This window comes from Ambystoma mexicanum, chromosome 12 (genome assembly GCF_040938575.1).
Source record: "Ambystoma mexicanum isolate Mex_15411 chromosome 12, UKY_AmexF1_1, whole genome shotgun sequence".
Lineage (NCBI taxonomy): Eukaryota > Metazoa > Chordata > Amphibia > Caudata > Ambystomatidae > Ambystoma > Ambystoma mexicanum.
In genome coordinates this window covers 1,140,026,584-1,140,041,204 of record NC_090936.1, presented here as the reverse complement: position 1 = coordinate 1,140,041,204, position 14,621 = coordinate 1,140,026,584, and the positions used below count along the sequence as shown (strand labels likewise).

Below are 14,621 nucleotides of genomic sequence, written 5' to 3'. Positions count from 1 at the left end.
ATGGAGCTCTGGTCATGTGATAAATTACATAATTACTGCCATGTGGAAAATCCATTAAAATGCAACAAGAAGAAAAAATGAATACAAATCTAAAATTGGTATTCATTTACCCTACATTAATCCCTATATGACTACAAATAGGTAAATATAAAATGTGAGGGGAAACCTGTGAGGAATCACCCATGCAGACCTGGTGGCGAGACCGGGGTTCAGTTGAGCGCGTAGTGTAGCCGTAGAAATCTTCCTGACAATGCAACTCCCAATAGTACCAAAGGACTGTTTGGAAGGGGAATTGCCCGGAAGATTATGGTGAGTCGGAACACAGCCGCCTAGACAGAGAACACAGTGTCAGGAGTTGGGTTCACGAAGCAAACAAGAGCAAACAATAACTGAGCAAACCAAAGTACTCACGTAGTGGGATACCTCTGGGCAATGATAGCAAGTCAGAGAGAGCGGAAGGCCAGAGATATCCAGGAAACCAGTCTTGGTGCTTGTCTGTGAAAATGTTCCAGCAGTGGAAGTGAAAACCCAGAAGAAATAGGAAGTCCGTCCGAGGAGCGTGGTTCCAAAATAAAGACAATCCAACCTAAACCTGTACCCGCCGGCACGCGGACGCCTGTAGGGAAATGGAAGTCCGTGACAAGTTCCCAAAGTAAATGTGTTCCTTGTGACAAGTTCCCAAAAGTGAATGCGTTCCGTGTGACAAGTCCCCAAAAGTGAAAAGAGTTCCTTTCTGGATGAAGAGGAGAGTTCGTGCTTGCGAAAGGTCCGGGGAAAAAACAGATGATTGATTCCGTGTAACAGGACGTGCAGGAAGTGAGTTCCGAGGCGACAAGGCAGAAAAACGTAAGGCAAGAGGAATGGTTGTTTGTTCCGAAGTCAAGGAATACAAAGTATCAAGTACAAGGCCAGGGGTGTCCAATATTAATCCGTAGGGCAAAAACAAGGTCGTGGTTCAAGGCAACAGGTAACAACAAGAAGAGAGCTCCAAATGACAAAATTCAGAAGCAGCGTTCTATGGTCAGGGCGGAGATTTATACAGAGTCACGTGACCGCGAGGGGAACGTTGCACATGCCATAGTCGTGCACGTACGTGCTCAGGCAACCAGCATTTCCAAGGCAACCCCAGCGTTGTCGGAGGGTTTGGAAACGTGAGGAGACGAAACGCTTCGGCTCCAAAGATCTCGGGGATTCGGGACTTGCATGTTTGGCATAACGTTTGGCGGTACGGGGAGCTGGTTTCCTGACAAAACCTCCACCAAAAAGAAAAGAAACACCGAGACCCTGTGTGTGTATAATCAAAATGGGCTATTTCACCCATAATATACAACCTCACCGAAATTAAAATCCACCACCATAGCAACATATACAATTATACCCAGCCATGCCCGCGACAATTATTTAGAAAGCAATGAGGGAAAAGGGAAGGAGGGGGAAGGAAAAAGGTGGAGGAAAGAAGCTAAACCTCGCCATATTGTCATGTGGTAGAGGATGGAACACCAGCATAGTTGTGCAACCAGCCGTTAAGACCAGGCCCAAGGAGTCCACAGCGTGAGATGTCCACACAGTAATCACTCAACTTACTAAAAGGAGTGGCTAGAAACTCCCAAACGAATTATCACTTCGATATTGTCAGCACCATATATATATACTCCTGTCAGTTGGTACATGGGCCCACAGCTGGTGGTATAACTACCAGGAGATAAAGAAAGAAAAATCCAATGCCTCACTCATAAATAAAATATACTCATGTAATGTGTTAAATGAAGTTTCAATCATCTTCCAGAAGAACGAGAAAAACGTAATGGTGCTCACCTGAATTGCAGATACGGACATGTTTACAAACATCCTCCTATTCATGGTATCCATAGGTGAGAACCAAACTCACAGAGAAAGAAAAACTCGAACTTGGAACAGTTTGGATGGTGATGGATCCCATATCCCAAACTGAAATAGAAGGAATTGGGACATTGTAATATAGAGAGTGTAGCCTATAAACTCCATAATAACAACCCTAAACCAATGTTTAACCACAAACCCAGAGAGTATAAGGAAACGAAGATGCTCAGGGGTGGCCCAAGATAGCAACCTCAGATGTATGACAATGCACGCTCCGATATGCTATATATAGATACATTGTTAAGCATAACGCCAATAACCCTACGCTGCATCTCAAAACAAACAATAGTGATGTCAGCTTGTCCAAAAAACGCATCTAATACGAGGAGACCGGACCATCTCATGTGCGATGCACGAGAATGCTAAAAACCATGTGGGTAAAGTGTGTCGGGGAAAATCCCCAAACTCTCCTACCTGAGGAGTGTCGCTGCATGCCCCGTATGAACCGCCGATGTAGCGAAAGTGCTAGGGACCGCAAAAGTATCTACACAACTCAATTTAGACACACCCACTGCCGGCCAGATAGCAGAAAGGGAGATAGGACACTGAAAAGCCTATCACGCTCTCACGTAAGCTTGTAGGTTGAATCGATCATAAAGAAAGAAATAGGACTGACATGCTTTCCAACTATGCTAACTTGTCCCAAGCCCGTGAGCCATATAATACGACACATCATATTGCCCGCTGGTATCTAAAGGACCATTTAAGTAAAAACATGTAGAGGGCATGGGACAGGTTGCATTATTGATATCTCATCCTATCCCATATCACATGTTATGCAAACAATGCCGCTCGCTAGCCCGTAAGTGATATAGTGCCGCACATCGTACTAACCGCTGCTATCTAGACAACTATTTAAGTTAGTACATGCAGAAAGAAGTGGAACTGGTTGCATTATTTTATCTCATCCTTCCCATATCACGTGTTATGCCAATAGTGCCATTTGCTGGTGCCATTACACTAGGCAAGATGGAAAAATGCTAATGGCTACAGTGAGATGCAAGATAAGTAAAATGCATCTCGTAATGGTGCCCACAAGGGTGAAAAAATCCTACATAGTCGATCAAATAGAGGGAACTCCAGAGATGTTAGAAAACTATCACCCCTTTGAACAAGCCGATAGGACTACTCACAATCGTTGGGGATTACTTTCATTTAGACCTCGTTCTATGGTGTCCAAACGATGTATCCACCTAGCTTCTGCCAAATTCAGACTGTGGGGGGTACTTATCTTCCTCGGTAGGGCTTCCAAAATCCACCAACTCACCTCTTCCGAAGTATGACCATATTCCATGTAGGGATGTAACGGTATACCGTTAAAGATACCGTGAACCACTTAATTGAACAATAATAACCGTCACATTGTTTATACCGTTATACTGTTCATACCGTAAAGTGTGCTTTTCAATCTGATTTGGAAAGGCTGCAGTAAGCAAGTGCTGCGCAGTCTTGGTCTTGCACTGTTGGATGTGCCGTCTGCCAAGTAGTTTCAGTTGGAGCAGTTTTTAATGCCATTCCATAAACCACACGTGCCTGACACAAAATCAATATGTTAGCAATAGGAAGAATAGATACAGTGCCAAGAAGGAAAAGGGTTTACTTTGGGTTGGCGGCTTTGGGGTTTATATATTTATAATGGATAATGTTCTCTAAACATATGGCAATGGGGGATTTCCCTGGTTCTATCATTGAATTTACATATAATAAGTCACACTGCGAAATTCACTCATCTCTGTTGGTATTCTCTGCTGCCATACCAAAGGGTAACATGTCCGTGATTACTGAACACCTTTTGGCCCGCAAGTAAACTAAAGGCTGTAACGTAAAGAGAGTGCGTCTGTGTGTGTCTGTGTCTGTATATGCACACAAGCGTATACTACCATCAGCCTCCATTGATCGGTGGCATGCAGGTTATCAAGATGGCAACATGTTCATCTTCACCAGTAGCCAGTGGGGGAGCATAAAGCCTAAATTACCACTTAAGAAAAGCTATTCAGTTTGCTTTGCCAGTTGCAGCAGGGCTCCCCCCCCCTCCTCCTCTCCACACGTGTGTTTGTGTTTGGTGGAAGCAAGGCATTTCAGTGGAAAGTATGTTGAAAAGCCCAATTCTGGCCCTGGGTGCCTGGTTTTGTTTGTGATGATAAATCTGTCAATTTATGACCTTTTAGAAAATATTTGTTAAGATTAGTTAACTCCACCTGCTATACCACGATAACCATGATATACCGTCATTTGGCAAGAAGGTTATCGTACCGTCATAAAACTAATACCGTGACACCCCTAATTCCATGTAATGGGACACCAAAGGCGCAGTAACATTTTTGCACCTAATACGTGACCTGTGTTCAACAATCCGCATATGGGCTGGTCTGGAAGACTGGCCTACATATTTAAGGCCACATGGACATTCCACACAATATATGGCATTTGGTGTTTTACAGTTGGTGTGGGCTCGAATGTTCCATTTTCTGCCTCTCACTTGAAACTTCTTTATTTTCTTCGTGTATCTGCAGACTGAACAACCTCCACAGGGAAAATGTCCTACTAGCGGGCGTAAATCCCAGCCAGTGGTTCTATTCCTATTAACCTGTGGTTTCGAATGCACAAACAAATCCCTCAAATTTTTTCTGCCTCGACTTGGCAAACAGGGGCAGAGGTTCATCACTTAACTCCAATTTGACAAGGGGCCAGAACTTCTTAATCACCTTCTTTACCGCATAAGTGTGCATAGTATACGGCAAAACACAGACCAGTTTTTCTTCTGTGTGAGGTTCTTTCGAAGTGAGAAGGGTTTCCCTTGGTGTAAATCTCGCTCTTTTCACTACCTTGGAGACCAATTTAGTTGGATATCCCCTTGCAACCAGTCGTGTTTTAAGATTGTCAGCGTAAATTGCATAATCTGTGATGGAGGTGCAATTTCTACGAAATCGTAGAAATTGGCCATACGGAAGATTCTCCTTAACACCCCTAGGGTGAAAGCTAGAAAAATGGAGTAATGTATTTCTATCCGTAGGTTTTCTGAAGAGCGAACACTCTATGCCTCCATCCCTCACGTATATATTAAGATCCAAAAAGTGGATCTCTTTAGTACTGATTCTGATCGTGAATTTAATCTGCGTATGCCGCAGATTGAGCCATAGAAAGAACTCTTGGAGAGCGATAGCTGAACCTTGCCAAATCAGAAGTATGTCATCAATATAACGACATAAATACATATGCGGGTTGCCCCACACGACGGTGATAAACCCTCCTACCAAGTGGGGATATACTCAAAATTTAATCAAAAAGAAGGGACATATTTATTTAACACAACATGTTTGCCCTCAGCAATCTGAAACCCGATCACACAGTCTATCTAACCAAATGCAAATTACGTCATGTACAATAAATGTCATGTATCCAGTATTAAAATATCATATTTAATTCATTTGCTAAACAGCACAAATATCAAAAAACATTCACTAAAAACATTCATTACATCACATACAAAATATACAATGTTATAAAAGTGGTAATTATTCCACATATATTCAAATTATACACTCATTTAAACATTCTAGACAGTAGCTAATTCAATTGTTCTTATTTCCTACTGTGTATAACAACTTAGCCCAAATTATACACTCATTTAAACATTCTAGACAGTAGCTAATTCAATTGTTCTTATTTCCTACTGTGTATAACAACTTAGCCCAAATTATACACTCATTTAAACATTCTAGACAGTAGCTAATTCAATTGTTCTTATTTCCTACTGTGTATAACACCTTAGCCCAACTTATATAAGTTTCTGTCCTGGATGTTCATTATTAACTGGACATTCTTCAGGGGCGACAAATTGACTTGTGCTTCTTGTAGACTTGTCTCTATGGTTCAAATTTCTAGAGCTGAGGATACATACAATATAAAAACAATTATTACCTTGGCATAATAGGTTTTTTTACTTCACCCAGCCAGTCCTAATCACCATTAGGATACATCAAGTATATATACTATAAGATACTAGTGCTTAAAACTTGTAATCTCTTTCATGTAATACAAGTTTATTTAGACAATCACAATTTTGTCCTTCACTATACACAGTGTTTGGGAGGGATATAGAGCCTATCACAACACATTCTTTGTTGTACTCATCAAATCATAATGGCAATTAATGAATGATCAAATCAGAGAGTACACACCTCTATTCTCAAAACTCAGAACGTTCCTCATACAATCTAACTGGGGTAACACCTCACCTCCATTCCAATAATGATTTTCCTGTCTTGTGGGCAAAGTACATAAGTCAGCCTCCACACCAGATCAAATATGCAGTTAGTATTCTGTCAAGAAATAGGACACCCTGTAAGTTCTCAGAATGCAGAAAAACGTGCCGAAACTACAAATAGCATCCAAATAGAAGGAAACAAATGTGAATTATCATACCTTTTGAAAAAAAGTACTATTCTAGGGTCTGTAGTCTTGTCAATAATTTTCCTGAGCCCCAATGCTTTTTTATTTCATAGTATTCCGTGGCAAGGGTCTTCCCTAGAAAGAGGATGTATTAAGTACCATCACTCACTTTTAGCAAGTAAATACATCAAAGGTAAAAATCCTGATAAAGCACCTCATCAGTTCCCCAAATCTAGGTCCCCCAGCTTACCATTAGTAGTGCTCCAGCCGTAAACCATCCGCAGAGTATTATTATTCTGCTGCTGATCTGCTCGCGAACGCGAGCTTCTCTATTTATTGAGAGCGCCGCGGTCGTACGCCCATTGATGACGTCATCGCGTAAAAACGTGACGCGATGACGTCATCGCGTGCAGTACAACGCCGCGCCGACGCCAAAACCAGTGTAGCTACCCCAGCAACCCGTGAGTAAAGCCACTGCAGGAGCAAGAATAATACCCAAGCACTCCTCCGGTCTCATCCATATGTTGAAAACAATAGGAGAAGGAAAAAATAAATAAAAACATATCTCTCCATTAATGCAGGGGTCCTATGGGGTGCAGATCGTTAATCACCATCCAATTATCCAGTAACAGTCCAACTACAGTATGTAACAGTCTCTGCATGAGTTAGAAGATGGATTATTTAGGGCAAAGGCACAGTGCCAAATTTACGTAGGAACTCCAGTAATTGCTGGTATTAGTCAAACACCTTTAACAGGTCCAATCAACATTAACATATAAATACACTGTAGGGACCAAACTCACCCTTTTAAAGATAAGTCATTTCTAATACATAGTGCAGAGTACAAAGTACCCTGCCCCCATCCTGTACTTCTGGGAGTTCTTCAAAGTGAATTCCTATTTAACAATAGGTATATCGTGATAGGAAATACCATCAGACACTACAAGACACGTCCTTCAATGTTAATCGAAAACACAAGAAAATAATCTATTTGATGTTATGCCACTCAATATTTTCATTAAGTCCTGTTACATGACTATTAGTTAAAAAAATTAACTTTTGTTCTAAATTTAGCAGTTTTCTATTGATATCTTCCTGTGTCTTCCCTTTCACTTTTTTCAAGATGCACCATTCAAAATCCATGAAAGAATGGCCCCTCTCATCAAAATGTTTCACCAGCGGGGCCTTTTCAACATGGTTCCTAAGGCAGCTCTTGTGTTCTATCATCCGTGTCTTGCATTTTCTGTTGGTCTTTCCTATGTACAATAAGGCACATGGACATCTAATCATGTAGATCACATTATTTGTTTGACAATTAGTATGTTCCTTCATTTGCCATTCTGATTTCAAACCCAAATTCACAGAGGTCATTTTGCGAGTCAGAGGGCACATAATGCAATCGCCACACGGATGATGTCCTACAACCCTAGGTAGTCCCCATAAAGTACTCTGTCGCACTTCAGAGCTATAAGTTTTCTGTACATCATTACGCATCACCAAATTGCGAATATTAGTACTTTTCTTGAAAGCCACTAGGGGAGTTGGAATGGTCATTATCTTCTTCCAATTTCTATGAATGATGTTTTTCACTTTGTAAGAAAGATTACTAAAGGTATTGACAAAAACCAATGGGCTCTCTACCTTCTCTCTATTTTTCTTTTCAAATAGAGCTTCTCGATGATTGTTAAAAGCTCGTTTGGCTGATTGCTTCACAATCTTAGCAGGGTAACCTCTCTCAATGAGTTTGTTAATCAAAATGTTAGCCCCATCTTCATAGTCCAACCTAGTGCTACTGTTACGTTTAAGGCGTAAAAATTGCCCAAAAGGCAAATTATCACGTACGTGTTTAGCATGGTGACTCCCGTAATGCAATAATGCATTCCTATCGGTGCTTTTTACAAATGGTTTGACCCGTAGTTGATTAGCCCTATGATAAATAGTCAAGTCCAAGTAATTAACTTCATTAGAACTCATAGATGCTGTGAATTTTAGATACCTGTTCTGATTGTTTAACCACTCCACAAAATTGTTGGCTTCTTCCAATGTTCCATGCCATACCATAAAGACATCATCAATATATCGTAGCCACTGGGATACTTGATGTTTAAATGGATTGACCCCAGAGTAAATAATGGTTTGTTCCACCATATCTACGTATAAATTTGCTAAATTCGGGGCCATTGCTGCACCCATGGCAGTGCCTTCCACCTGCATGTAAAATTGGCCCATAAATTGAAAAAAGTTTTTAGTAAGGGCCATTTCAGCACACCAAGTAATGAAAGCATTACTAACCGGATGGTTGTCCTCACGCTTTAAAAGGGTTTCCTCCACTACCTCTAAAGTAGCTCTCTGGGGGATGTTAGTATACAGGGATTGTATGTCTAAACAAATTAATATATCGGTGGTAGGGTCAAACAAGAGTCCTTCAATTTTTACAATAGCATCTCTGGTGTCCTGAACATAGCTCTTCATTTGATTCACAAAAGGGCGTAGATAAAAGTCTACATATTTGGATAAAGGTTCCAAAATTGAATTTACGCCCGACACTATAGGCCTGCCCGGAGGTTTATCCTTGTTTTTATGGATCTTGGGCAATATGTAGAATATCGGAACCCTCGCTGTTTCCCTGGTAAGGTAATCACCTTCCTGTTTGCTGATAAGCTGTAATTCTACAGCTTTTTCAACCTTTTCCCTTATCTGTTTCTTAATGTCTGGACTCGGATCCTGTTCAATTTTACGATAGCTATTGTTGTCTGCCAGTAACCTCTCGCATTCATTTATATAGTCTTTTTTATTTAGAATAACAATAGCACCACCCTTATCTGCCTGTCGAATCACTATTTCCTCATTATTACCCAGATTGCGTAACATAGTGATTTCAGATAGACTCAAATTGGAATTTTTAGGTATCCCTTTCTTTTCCAATTTCTGGATCTCATGGAGTACCTTTTTTTCAAAAACCAATGATTCCGGGGAATGGGTATGTTGAGGGGGGTAGAAAGTAGATGGATTTCTTAAACCGCTATAGTTGGTGTAAATACTAGCTGGTTGGTCTTCAAAAAACTCCTTCAAATGTACCTTACGCATAAAAGCGTTAAATTCTAATCTAAACTCAAAAGGGTTATGATGTTTAGACACCACAAAATTCAGACCCTTGTTAAGACAATGCTCCTCTTCCTTAGTGAGAATCTTGCTGGATAAGTTCACTACCAACCCCGGTGACTGCGTGTCTGCATCCGGTCTGTTGACCAATCTTGCCGACTGTTCCCTCTGCCTAAAAAAGGTGGGCGTCTAGATCCATTTCTTGTGCTCCTATTCCCTCTTAAATTTCGACCCCTTTGTGAAGGGGCATTAGTATTTCTTCCTCTTTGCCCCCCCTCATTAGTATCTTCATTGTCATTGGATGAGCCACCTTCCTCACTAGAGCTAAAAGAAGTGTTCCTGAACCTCACTCTCCGGTTCGTTTTCTGTCCTTCGACAGGTGCTCCGAAATTATAGTCTTTCATAACATATCGAAAAGCTTTTTCATGTTCAAAACTGGCTAAATCTTTTTTAAGCCTCTTGATTCTTTCTGCGCTAGATTCTAATTTAAAATTCTGCATTTCTTTCATATGAGCATCTAATTTAGTTTTGAAGCTTTCAATATCGAAATTCTTCTTCATTTCTTCTTCTATTTTGTTCAGGTCCACCATAATCTTTTTTGTGGTTTCTTGGGCTGTTTCGATGATTAATACTAACCAGTCCCTCCCACATTTATTAGCTATATAACTCCATTTTAATTTAAAATCTGCATTATCCAAAAATAATCTTGGTTCATTGCGTACTATCAGGCCCTGGGGTAGTGCCTGGTTCTTGAGATACTCCAACATAATAATCGCATGTAACTCGGTACGTACAAGCCTCTTTCGGGTTTGTGTGAGCTCATTCCATTTGTCATCTTTGCTAATGTCACTTAATTCGCTATCTAGGCCCAAATCTGGTATCGAATTCAAAAGTTGCAAAATATAGTCTTCAGTATAGGCCAAACTCTTATCAGCCGAGGTGGTCATAATGCCACTTGGATTGATTACAATATGGGAAATCTAATAGTCACAATGTGAGAACATTTATGTGATTATGGTTACCAGTAGTCTCTCCCTAACACCACTGAGTGGAAAAAACCTCTGAGACAATAAGTTGCCTCACAGAAGCAATGGAATGGAGGTGAGGTGTTACCCCAGTTAGATTGTATGAGGAACGTTCTGAGTTTTGAAAATAGAGGTGTGTACTCTCTGATTTGATCATTCATTAATTGCCATTATGATTTGATGAGTACAACAAAGAATGTGTTGTGATAGGCTCTATATCCCTCCCAAACACTGTGTATAGTGAAGGACAAAATTGTGATTGTCTAAATAAACTTGTATTACATGAAAGAGATTACAAGTTTTAAGCACTAGTATCTTATAGTATATATACTTGATGTATCCTAATGGTGATTAGGACTGGCTGGGTGAAGTAAAAAAACCTATTATGCCAAGGTAATAATTGTTTTTATATTGTATGTATCCTCAGCTCTAGAAATTGGAACCATAGAGACAAGTCTACAAGAAGCACAAGTCAATTTGTCGCCCCTGAAGAATGTCCAGTTAATAATGAACATCCAGGACAGAAACTTATATAAGTTGGGCTAAGGTGTTATACACAGTAGGAAATAAGAACAATTGAATTAGCTACTGTCTAGAATGTTTAAATGAGTGTATAATTTGGGCTAAGTTGTTATACACAGTAGGAAATAAGAACAATTGAATTAGCTACTGTCTAGAATGTTTAAATGAGTGTATAATTTGAATATATGTGGAATAATTACCACTTTTATAACATTGTATATTTTGTATGTGATGTAATGAATGTTTTTAGTGAATGTTTTTTTGATATTTGTGCTGTTTAGCAAATGAATTAAATATGATATTTTAATACTGGATACATGACATTTATTGTACATGACGTAATTTGCATTTGGTTAGATAGACTGTGTGATCGGGTTTCAGATTGCTGAGGGCAAACATGTTGTGTTAAATAAATATGTCCCTTCTTTTTGATTAAATTTATCAATATAACGACGCCATAGTTTTATATGGCCCAAAAATGGATTTGTGTCTGTGAGAACAAAATGATTTTCCCACATTGCCATATATAATATATGCTGCCTCCCTTCAGTTCTCCCAACTGCTGCTTGCTGTTCTGCCAGGAACTCCAGCTTTTATACACCTGTGCTGCTTTAACAGGCTGCAGGTGTGAGTTCTGGGCTCTGCTGGCCTGGCTTGCCTGACCCTCGTTAGTGGGACATTGGTGTCCCTTAGTTATATCAGGTTATTCATATGGGAAATCATCATCCTTCCTAGTCGCCTCTTCCTTGTCCCTGTGTTAGATGGAAGTGGGGAGGGGAAGTTGTGCCTTTGATAATAAGTAGGAGCTGTTCTCAACTCAGGACTCCATTTTTGGGTATGATAGAAAAGGAGTGTTGTTCTTAACTTCCTCTGATGGGGAGTAACAATGGGTAGTTGTCCCTGTTTTAGTAAATTATTTGGGAAAGACAGTCAGGAAGAAAAGGTTAGGTTTGTTTTATCCTTAACCATAGATTTCTTTATCTTCCTACCTTTTGAGAGGAAGTCAAAGAGTAAGACAGGGTCTGGATGACAATACCACACAAAAGCCTCTCTGACTTCACCTTCCTCGCTTCTCGAGATGTGGGGATACTGCGTCTCACCCAGGGTACCCTCCTTGATACAACCCCAGATTCCCCTACCCAGGCGATCCTTGCACTGGTCCACCCCCAGGGGCTGTATCCAAAGGTGATGGGCCTGCCCTGGCCACCAGAATAGAGGATCCTTGGGGTCCACATGGGAGGAACCCCCTAGGCTTCTCACACCACCCACTGAAACTTGGGCCCAGGCTCCTGCATGTCCAGTTGCCCTCACATTGCCTCAGTCTCCCCCAGCACTTGGGTCTGTATCTGCAACTCTATAGTTCCCTGTCTTTCTGCACTTATGAGCCACCCTCCGCCAGCACTTATTCAGTTACCTGCACTTCTCCCCCTTCCACCTCCCCACACTTGTGCGATCTGATTGACACAAGGCCTAGTAATATTGTTGTTTTGTCCTCCCTCTGTCCCCCCTCCTTGTCTTGTCGTCCCTAGAAACACTGTGTATAGGTGCGTTATAAATGCTTTATCATATCATAATTGAATAATTTATGCTAAGAGATGTGCCTTCTTGTTTTCACTTCACATTATGTGATTGAGTAGTGGACCTTACTCCAGTGCACATAGGATGGGATCATGTCATCAATTCAACATCCATATGTTTCAAATATAATAAAACGCAATTTGCAAAAGCAGCAACTAATTGTACATTTCTCTGTGGTTTAACGTTTACAAGTTGGTTTCTGCTTTGCAAAAGATACATGTGATTACAGGACCTGTCCTTATTCCTAAATTGGGGCATGTGGGTAAAATTTTACTTTGTTCTTACTTGGTAACACAGTTTCAACAGCGGTGTTAAGGACATCTACAGTGTGCTATAAATAACAAAGGCTAAATCAAAACAATTGGGTCACATTAGAAAATGATACCAGTAAGACATTGTTTAACTGGACGTGTACGTTATAAAAGAGATTACACATTATACCGTTGTCAGTAAAGTTTAAAAATTATTTTGAAAATCCAGCTGCATTAATACTCCATTTTAACCCATCCACATAATCAAAACGATCAATTTAAAAACAAATTAATTGATTGTGAAGGTGTTAACTCCTGGAAGCCAATCCAAACGGGTCAAACGGCTAACATCAGGTATCACGGCAGTAGAAGACCGAAAGGATGAGTGTTAGGAGGTGATCCCTGGGCATTTGATGGCCAGATTGCCTGACAAACAGGAGAGGAGATTCTGCAGAAGGTCCCTTTTTCTAAGCTGTCTGTGTTTGCATTGTTTTTGGTTGCTAGGTAACGACTGGAGAGGAAGAAGAGGTTCGTTATGAGTGGGCATACTGAGACGGTAGCCTGCGTAAGAGTTATTAAGATAACATTTTTATAAGTTACAAGAAAGAGAAAATGTTCTGAAAACTCCAAGTTCATCTGATCCCGGGTCCATGAGCAGTGAGAGTTACGAGCGGAGGCGAGTGACCAGAAGTAGTGAAGAAGTGACGTCAGACCGCTAATACAAAGGTGTCCGTATTAACAACTGACAAGTTTCGTGGCTTACGAGAGAACACAAAGGCCTGCATGTATGCGCCAGCTCCCTACTCCTCTAATGAAGCCGTCGCACCTGGCGGCCTGAGCGGCGACGAGGATCGGAGCGGCTGAAGGGGGCGGGGCCTTCAAGACATCAGCTGGCCCCGATCAGCTGTTTTCTTTCCACAACATATCGCCAATGCAGCACGAGGACCTCTCTTGGTGAAAAGGTGAAGGTCAACCCAAGAGCGAGGACATCTGCCTGCCACAGAAGGAATTGCAGGCTCTTTGCTATTAAGATTAATAGAGGAGAGCAAGGAAGGGAAAAGTGTCAAAACCATGCATATTGTGCAAGGATTCCCAGGGAGAGCCAACCCTATACCTTGGGAAAAGTGACTGTCTAGGGCCAAGAACAGTCCCGATTAAGTCCCAGCTCACCAAAGAGGCCATCTACCAGTGTGAGGAACAATGCCAGATTCCCCAAGAAGTTTCACTCTTATTTCTACAGTTACATTTCCTCTGTTTTGTTGAATAAAAGTTAGTTTTACTTCCAAATAAGAGTGTTGGTCCTTATTACCACCTAAGAACTCCGACATTGATGAATAATGATTTTTATTTATGTTCAATAAAGGTTTGGGATGGGGCATACTTCTGAGGACCATTTGCCCAAAATGCTGCAAATTCTTACAGCGTATCGCCACTCTACGCATTAATTTCTCCTACTCTTAAATTCCTGCCCCCAATACAGGAAGCAAGATACTAAATATACAAAACATATCCCACATATCTGAAAGGAAATTATTGGTCTTATATTTAAAAAAAATTTCAAATTCCAAACTGTGCTAATTATCAAACTTATATTTAGTGTACATGTACATTATTCAAACTAGATTCTTTTAAACTTGTAAATGTTCAAATGTACAGCCAAATTTCTATTTTATGTTCCACTGAACTAGAAGTTAAATGTGGTTAAAATGAAAGTGTATGTTTTTGTGCAATGACTTACTCCGGGTTCGTGCATGTTTGAAATGTTTCTTCTGCCACCACAGGATAGGGCTGTCATGAATCTGTCCCTGGTGGCACTACAGTCTGAATACATTGGATTGCTCCACAACCACTG

The 14,621-nt window shown here is 40.7% G+C and overlaps 1 protein-coding gene across 5 annotated transcripts in view; it reads right to left on the bottom strand.

The window, feature by feature from the left end:
* Positions 1-14,621, bottom strand: part of CPM (carboxypeptidase M) — a 330,252-nt gene that overhangs the window by 149,729 nt on the left and 165,902 nt on the right. The gene's annotated exons all lie outside the window — the stretch shown is intronic.